Genomic DNA, 7,891 nt, shown 5'->3' on the forward strand with positions numbered 1-7,891 from the left:
CTGAGTGAAGTTCGGTAATGCTAGGATAGGTGTAGAGCTAAGCTTGCCTTTGAGTGTCTCAAATGTTGCCTATGTTGCAGTTGTCCAATTAAAGGAATCCTTGCGCAGAAGATCAGTTAGAGGACCCGCCGTTGCTGCGTAGTGATGTATGAACCTTATATAGTACCCTGCTAGACCTAGGAAACTTCGTACTTCCTTCACATTCCTATGCTCAGGCCATTGCTGAATGGCTGCAATTTTTGCCTGATCCACACTAAGGCCTTGAGCTGAAATGACATGCCCGAGATAGTCGATTGAAGTTTGGCCAAACTGACACTTGCTTCGCTTCGCCACAAGCTGGTGTTGTCGTAGTATGCTCAACACTAATTGCAAGTGCTTCAAGTGATCTTCCCACGTGGGACTATACACTGGAATGTCATCGAAGAACACGAGCACAAAACGACGTAGTATTGGTCTGAACACCTCATTCATTGTCGCTTGAAAAGTGGATGGAGCGTTGGATAAACCAAATGGCATTACTAGGAACTCGTAATGCCCTTCGTGAGTCCGGAAGGCCGTCTTTGCCACATCCTCCGGCCTAACTCGAATCTAATGGTACCCTGATAACAGGTCAAGCTTGGAAAAATAAACAGCACCGTGCAGCTCATCAAATAACTCATCAATTGTTAAAATAGGAAACCTATCTCGTATGGTGACAGCATTTAAAGCTCTATAGTCAACGCAAAATCCCCACGTACCATCCTTTTTGCGAACCAGTAATACCGGCGAGAAGAAGGGACTCGTACTAGCTCGAATAACCCCTTCTCGAAGCATTTCAGTTACTAACTGCTCCATCGCTTGCTTTTGAAAGTAAGGATATCGATATGGCTTGACGTTGACTGGTGTCGATGCCCCCTTTTCTCGCGAAATCGGGTTTATGACATTTGGGCGGACAACTCTTTTCCTTTTGGAAATTGGGTTTGCAATTTAGAAGAGTCGCCACCTAATGATTAAGTGCATTAGGACACTAAAAATGAATTTGATTTAGAAAACCAGAGGTTGGGTAAGGGCTTGAAATTATCTCAAGGGAAAGGTGTTAGGCACCCCTCAAGATCCACTAGTGTGGTTCCCGGCCATGCTACAATTGTGACTTTAAATACAAGCAACAAGTAATCAAGCAAGCATTGTAAATACTAGGTAACTTTCACATAACGGTTGCAAATAAAAGAAGTACAAGAGGTTTAAAGAGTGCTAAAATTTGGAAGAAGGTAGTTTTATAATTAAAGAAAGATACACAAGTAAAGGAAAAGGGGTCAAATAACTGATGCAAGTAATTCGAAAAAAAAAAGTGAAAGAGGCGGAAGTTCGGGGAGAAATAGTACTGAAAATCAGTCAATTAAAAGAGAGATTTTTATAATAAGTACAAGTGATTGAAGTAAAAGAAGAAGTTAAAGAAACTGAAAACTAAACAACTTTAAAATTCTGGAAAAAGGAAGTAAACAAGTAAAGAGGGAGGGGGTCCTAGGTTTATAAATAACACGGATCACCCCACACAACACCCGGTAACCATTTATACGCGTGGTGTTATCGCGTGGTCATCATATCCATGTCTACCCTTACCCACCCCGTTAAGGTATTAAATTACGGAATGGTCTCGTTACTTATTGCATGATATTACCCGTCCCAATCCTATCATCCCCGGAGGTATTAGGGACTACAAGTCCTAAAGGGGAGGGAAGATTGGCTTTTAGAGTTTAAAAAGGACAAAAGTCTAAGGCGACATTCAAAACATACATGACAAGTATGGGGAAGCACATAACAGACAAGGCTCAAACAAACCTACTTAAAACATAAAGAACATATAGTTTTAGCATGTCTTTCAGATACTGATTAGGTCTTTAATTAAACTTAAACGTTAAGGCGTGGCTGATTTATCACATATTTTCAGATAAGAAGTCCAAATTAGGCATGCCCGCTGGTTGTAATTATTAAAGACTGGTGTAGTTAATTAATTACCTAATGGCTTGCCTAGGTGAGACCTATGGGCATGATATCTAGCAATGCGAAGTATACTGATTTTAAAGAAAGCAAACATACACTCTGCTGATGTTGAGTATCGAAATTGTTGATTTTAGGCTTGATTCAGATTCAGTTGATTACCCTTATAGACATGCTTTCTAGGCGTGATTGATTTTAAAACATTTATAGAAACGCGAGAGTCCTATAGGCATGGTATCTATAATAATGCGATTTTGTTATTTTAAACCTATAAACCGTTTGCCTAACGATAGATGCAAAATGCAGAATTTAAAAGATCCTATAGGCAGGTTATCTATACGATGCAAGAATGCAGAAGCCTATAGTCATGGTATCTATATGAGTGCAGAACCTCAAAGGCATGGTATCTATATATGCATAAGTGCAAAACTATAAGCAGGATTTCTATATGAAATGCATAAGTGCAAAACTATAGACAGGATTTCTATATGACATGCATAAGTGCAGAACTATAAGCAGGATTTCTATATGAGATTGCAGGAATAAACACCTATGAACATGATGTCTACCCACATGCATACATGAGTGACCCTCCCCTTTTCACTATATACCCCCATAAGTTATTACAAATTATTACAACCCAGAATGAATAAAGGAAAGTAAAAAATCAGAAATTAAAGTACAACCAAGGAGAGCCTAATTTAGACTCCAAGTCTGAAACATGAAATAAACCAACTCCAAAGATCTGATTTCCAAAGCCTTTCTCATTTTTGGGTGTGTCAGAGTTCCCAGGAGCCTCATGAACTCCGGGCAGTGCTTACACCCAAATAAATTGCAGAATTGAATTAAAGTGCAGTGTGGAAGGGCCATCCCTCAGATGTCCAAGTTCATAGGGAACTCAAGGTCCCAAAGCAAGGCTCATAGGAGGGGGGCAGAACTTAGAAACTAGGAATGAGTGTAACTGTAATAGAGGGGATTCTGGGAAGGCCATGGCAGGCTGGTGGTCATACCCAGCAATTAGGAGTGCTGGCACACCCCTGACCAGTCTGTTAGCCACATTTGTTTGGGAGTTAGGATCCATTAAGGATCGGGTCCAAACATGAGAAGCAATTTGGATACTGCCATGCCTGAACCTTAACTCAAACACATAGAGGGAATAGGGGTATAGGGATTCACAGCAGAAAACAGGTGCAAAGAGAATAATATACAGATTAATCAATGAGCATGGACAGTAAAGTAAACAGGATTGCATAAGCTGTAAATAAATACATTGGTGTGATGGCTGAAACTAAATTAGGACATACCAGTTTCAGAAGTAAGCAGAGAAAAAGTAGTAAAAGCCCAAATTGCAAGCAAACAGCCAGAAGAAACTCAGATGAGAATCTGAAAGTATTGAAATTGAGAGTGTGAGGTGAGTAGTGTAAGCTGAAGGTGTGTAAAAGTATTGAATTCGAAGTTGTCTTAAAGAGTATTCAATCGTGTGTCCTTGAAAGTGCAGAAGGGTAGTCCCCTTTTATAGTGCAGAAGGCAAGTAAGAAAAGGTAAGAAAATAGTTTTACAATCAATCACATAAAGTCTCCCTTTAGTTAAGGGATTCTGATTTCAAATGGGTAGAAGACAGTTAAGGAAAAAATTTGACTGAAATCTTTTCCAAAGTAACACAAAGAGGGTAAATACATAGGAGTTTATTTAAGGAAAAAAAGTCCAGTGGTACACGGTTTGTGAAAATAAGGAAAGGAAATCAATTAAACAGTTAGTAAAATCAAAATCGCAGGCTTTGTTCGAATGAACCAAGTCAGGAAAAGAGAGGAAAGGGTTTTACTTAAGGAAAATCAATAACAATCAATCAAACCTTACTAAAAGAAATTCGGAATCAATCATAATTGGCAAAACCTTTTTGAAAGAAAAATTTCTCATATATAAGGCACACAAATATCAAACAAGAAGGAGTTGTCATGCTGATTAGAAAAGACTATCACAGAAACAGTCATAAAAAAGGTTCAGGTCCAATTTATAGACTCAGAATGAGTCTGAGAGTTCAGGGTTTCAAAGTAGAACCCCAGTCCAAACACAAAATCGAACTTGCCAAAGAAACCCCCAAATTCTAGAGTTTTCACTCGAATCAGGCACAGAGATGAGAAGGCGAGCCATTGAAACAGACTCAGAGGTCTCTTTTAGAGACTCATAAGAGACCAACAAACATGATAGCAGGTTTGAAAGCATAAAGAACATGTTTGAGAAAAGCTTCTGAATGTAAGCAAGTTCAGCAGAGAGGAGAAGTGATGTAAACTTAAGAAACAATAAAGGAAGCATGCTTAGAACTCAAACAAAGTCAGGTAAAGCAAAAAAAAAATTTAAGAACTCAGTAGGAAACACGTACAGTAGAAAAATACTGAAAATATAGCAAAAAACAGATAGAAGAACATAACAAAGGTTAACATGCGAGCCTAGCCTAAAGGCACAGTAGAATACAAAGATATAGAAGAATCGTGTATAGTAGGAAGAAAACAGAAGAACAACACATGCGTGGTAGAGAAGGAAAACACACGAGCATAATATAGAAAAACACACATAAAGAAAAGAATCAGAAAGATGTTTCGAAGAGAAACAATTTTGAAAGAAAAGATTGGGGAAACACTTAAAAAATCCAGTAGAACACAAATATATCACAGATCTAAGAAAACAAACAAAGAAAAACCCCGAATAGCTTAGAATTTAGGAGAAACCCTAGAAATGAGAAAGGCTTGGAAGAAACACCGATCTGGAGTCGGATGAGGTGGGAAATAGGCTCCTAATGCTTGAATACGCCTGAGCATGGCCGGAGAGGCCATAGAACCATAGATCTAAGAAGGTCTGAAAGAGAATCATCGAGGTCAGACCTCAAAGCTTCGAACACCCATAGTCTAATGGTGGACGGGGGTGAGTACAGACCATCCATGACCTGAGAAGCCATGGATTTCGGTGAAAGTACGGTGGAAAAGGGTCGGAGACGGTTAGGGTTCCTTCGAGAGAATTTTGGGAGTGGAGAGTATTCAAGGGCAGCGGACTAAACGAAATGGGGGGATTAGAGTGGTGTTGGTGAATTAAAATGGAAAGGGGTGATCCTGGCCGTTGATCAAAATGATCAACGACCTGGATTGAAAGAAAATCCGGGCGGGTTAAAAAACGGGTTAAGGGGTTGGGTAAAATTGGATTGGGCCGATCCAATTGGGGTTAGGATTGGGTCAATTTGAGGGCTAAAATTGAAAAGTAAATAGGCTGTAATTGCAAAGAAATGAGGCTAAATGTTAAATAGCCAGTTTTCCCTTTTTTTTATAAAAATAGTAAAAATGGTTTTAAAAGCAAATTAAAAGTACTAAGTCAGTTAATAACACATAAATATTGAATTAAAAATGCTGGAACCAATTTTTATAATTAAAATGTTATTGGACTTAAAATAGGCTAGAACTGCAATTATATGCAATTTAGCTTTTTAAAATACCAAATAAATTTGTACAAATGTGCAGAAATCACCTTAACTATATTTTGGTGTAAAGGTGGGAATAAAATAAATTATTCACCAAAGTTGATATTTTTTGGGAATAATCACTGATTTTGTACTGCTAAAATGGACAATAACTTGATTCTAAAAATCTTTAAAAAATTGGGAAAAATACCAAATTCTTTAGTCATGCTTATATATGCATATATACGTTATTTTGAAAGTGTTTTGTATATAAAAAAATACATAGGGAAAAATTGGGTATAAACAGCTGCCCCTCTTTACCCGGGAAGGATGGAAGAGCTGTCGGGTAAAGATATGATGGCCAATTTTGACCGAACGGAATGGTTTGAAGCGATTGACCGTGCTCTGGTTCCTGAGCTGCCTACATATCCCTGGTCTTACAGGAATCAGGTCGTATGAAGTTCGGGATCCGTCGGCGGAACATGCCGATGGAGATTTTTCAAGAACTGACGAGATATTCGGGTTGGGGTGGTGGTTATGAGTTTAGTAGGGCTGCGGGAACCGGAGCGGGATCGCCTTGCTGGGATGGCCATTGCTCGCCGGTTTACCTGCAAATAAACAATACGAGCGCATATATTGTGCATAAATTTAAACGTGGTGCAAGTTCCCGTTAGACCATGAATGCTGTCTTTGGACGGTTAGGATGACGTCATCGGACCATGATGTCCTGGGCCATGAAGCATATAATAAAGGACTCACAGGCTATGAAATGATGTTCTCAGGCTATGAGAATGATGCCTCTGAACCATGATGCCTTTGAATAATGATATGCAAAAGACAAAAGCGGTCCTCAGGCCATGGCATAGCGTTCTCGGGCTATTAAAATGGTGCCTCCGAACAATGACGCCTTTGGACAATTTGGCAATTTTTCAGCCCATGGAGTGCAAAAGGTGGCGATCTTTCAGCCGATGCAAGATTCAAATGGAGTGGCGACATGCAAAATGTAAATAAAATGGCGATCTTTCAACCGATGCAGGATATTAAATGAAGTGGCGATATTTCAGCCATGCGGAAAAATGTAAATAAAATGGCGATCTTTCAGCCGCTGCAGGATTTAAATGAAGTGGCGATATTTCAGCCATGCAGATTGAGACAGAGCTTAGTCTCGGAAGGAAGAATAGTAGCCTTATGCAATGCAAGAAATGCAAGTGGAGACAGGGCTTAATCTCGAAAGGCAGAATAGTAGCCTTATGCAATGCGGGAAATGCAAGTGGAGGTAGAGCTTAACCTCGAAAGGCAGAATAGTAGCCTTATGCAATGCAGGAAATGCAAATGGAGGTAGAGCTTAACCTCGGAAGGCAGAATAGTAGCCTTATGCAAAAGATGAAAGTAAAATATTTCTTAGCTGATGGCTGATAGCTGGTTGCTGATTGTGATATTGTGGCTGCTGGGGATATTGTATGCGGATAGCGATAATTTCGAGAGTCGTATTCCTGAGCAGTAGGAGTGCGTAATATATAAGCTTGTGACTTGGGTGGCTGCATCCAAAGAAAAATTGTGAGTTTTGTAAAGGGAATGGTTAGTTTGTGACCCCGCTGCCTTTGCTTGTTTGGTTCGGCTCTGATTTGGTGATACTGTGGGTATCCTTGGGGTAGCGTTTCTAAACAAAGCAATCCGACAATAAACATGCATGAGTTTGTTAAAGATATGACATACGTATATATTTAAGAAATAGTTTTTAGATGAACCGACGACTGTGACGTGGTTCGGGACATTGCAACCTCTCCTACTGCAGAATTTTGAGGGTCCTCCTCAAAATTCTTCCCCAGTTTAATAGGTTGATACTTCTGACAGCTGCTTGCGATGATCGGTTGAAGTTACTTCGGAATTTTGAGGGTCCTCCTCAAAATTCTGCCCCAGTTTCCAATTGCGGGGGAAATGAAAAATTTTATTGAATTGTGACCGAACCCATAAGGCTGCCTATGTATCCCCTCTTAAACGAGAATCAGGTCAGACGTAGTTCAAATAACAAGTGCGTTCCAACAAAGAATACCGGGCCTCGTACGGGGTGAACTTCTTGCTGAGATAATAGATGGCCCGCTCTTTTCTCCCCGTTTTATCATGCTGCCCCAGAACACAACCAACCGCTCCATCTAGTACCGCAAGGTAGAGTAACAGGGGTCTACCTGGCTCGGGCGGAACCAGAACTGGCGGTGATGACAAGTACTCCTTGATTCTGTCGAAGGCTTTCTGGAAGTCATCGGTCCATTTGGTAGCGGCGTCTTTCTTCAGCATCTTAAAGATTGGCTCACAGATGATAGTAGATTGTGCTATGAACCGGCTGATGTAGTTAAGTCTCCCCAAGTAACTCATTACTTCTTTCTAGTTCTTTGGCGGTGGCAATTCTTGGATAGCTTTGACCTTTGATGGATCCAATTCTATCCTTCGGCGACTCACAATGAACCCAAG

The sequence above is a fragment of the Nicotiana attenuata genome, chromosome 5, assembly GCF_001879085.1.
Source record: "Nicotiana attenuata strain UT chromosome 5, NIATTr2, whole genome shotgun sequence".
NCBI lineage: Eukaryota > Viridiplantae > Streptophyta > Magnoliopsida > Solanales > Solanaceae > Nicotiana > Nicotiana attenuata.